This window comes from Choloepus didactylus, chromosome 5 (assembly GCF_015220235.1).
Source record: "Choloepus didactylus isolate mChoDid1 chromosome 5, mChoDid1.pri, whole genome shotgun sequence".
Taxonomy (NCBI): domain Eukaryota; kingdom Metazoa; phylum Chordata; class Mammalia; order Pilosa; family Megalonychidae; genus Choloepus; species Choloepus didactylus.
Window position 1 is genome coordinate 61,616,470 of NC_051311.1, and position 1,804 is coordinate 61,618,273.

Sequence of the window (1,804 nt, forward strand, 5' to 3'; positions counted from 1 at the left end):
TCAGGGATGCCAGCTCTGAAGCCTGCTCATGTCTGCAACCACTGCGTAGCTTCCAAAGTAGCATGAATTCCCATTTCCAAAGCAGTTGTCCACGAGCGCCGGAACCTCCCTAAATCCCTAAGTACCAGTAACAACCAAAGGTACAACGAAATCTAGAGAACAGCAAGCCCTGTTGAACCTACCGTCCGATCTAATTGGCAAATTCATGAAATGGCCACTGTTACGTAAGAACAAGAGCGAAACTTAAGGGAAAGTCTGATTTTTATCTGGGACCCTCAGCCCGCAGCCTCTGTTCCGGGCACGTTTCCTTTGCAGCAGCGCGACGTGGTCGGCGTGCCAGGAACCCCACGGCAGCCGTCATGACACCCACTACCAGCAAAGAGTCAGTCCTGACGTTAAAAATAATGATTATCATAATTACTGGATTAAAATGCTCCTTTATTTACGACTGACTCACAATGTAAGGGCCCAAGCTCTGCAGGGAAGAGGAAGGATTTTCTTTTTAATCCGTAGGCCTTTACAAGTCATCTAGTATGCCTTTGGAAAGGTGAGTGCAGAATATCACGTTGTGTCTGTGTGCATTTTCTGGCTGTAAAGTGAAATTCTAACAAACGCACATGGGGCACAGGCTGCTCGCAGCCCGCGAGGCGGTGCGGACCATGCCGACTCCACCAGCAGAGGCGCTGCAGGCCTCTTTTCCCGAGATTCAACCAGCGGCCCCCGCCCCGCTGACTCTGCATGGCCGCAGCAGTCCGAGGGCACCGGCGGGCACCCACCCCGCAGGGCATCCAACAGCGCACCATTGCTTTGAGGGTCGGCCCCACACAACTGGAGAAACCACCACTGGTGAACGTGCCAGGAGAACGCGTGGCAGAAAACAAAATGGAATTCTACTGGTGTCTGATTAACTGGGTCATTAAACAAATGCTTATGTAGCGCCCCACGGATTTAGCGCCCTATGGTGTGCGAAGAACCCGGGATACATAGATGAATGAGAAATGGTCTCCGCCCTAGAGCAAGGTGCTTGCCATTCCGTGAGCAAGACAAGAACTAACGCTTTTTGTTGTTGTTGTTGTTGTTGTTGTTGTTGTTCCTTTAATTTCCTGGCAATATTTTGTGACAGGTCGGCCCCTCCCTCTAACATGTAAGGCCAGCAAAGGCCGAGCCCGAGAATAGCTCAGCTTTGAATCCCCAGAGCCCGCCACGGTGCCGGCCACAAAGCAGACCCCTAATAAATATTGCATGAATAAGTACAAGAATTTGAGGGCGCACAGGGGAGGAAGTAATTAAGGGGAGGGGGGAGGGGTTGACTAGAATGATGAATAGACATTTACCAGAGAGACAAAGAGCATTCCAGCCAGAGGGGACGGCGATCGCAAAGCACCCGGGCAAGGCAAGAAACAGGCAAGGCAAGTCTGGTGGGCTGGAGCATGGTGAAGCAAAAAAAAAAAAAAAAAAAAAAAAAAAAAAAAAAAATTAGCTTAGAAAGAGTATCACATCCTAAGGAGCTTGGAATTTATCCATCTGTCCACAGATGAGTTTAAATCCAGTATGGCCTATTTGGTTACTTAAAATTTAAATTACTTCCTTTACAAGTCAAGGATTATCTATTTTAAGTAACAGCCAACACCTTTTAAGGACTGAATTAATTACTTAATATTTAAATCAGTCTTTTCAACAGAGTAAACGATTTCCTACTTTGCAAACCACCACCTTTGCATTAGGTATTATTCATATTTATTGTCAATGGAACGTGAGTCCTTCAAACAATTCTGCACTTTCCTTCCCACCAGCACAGAGCAAC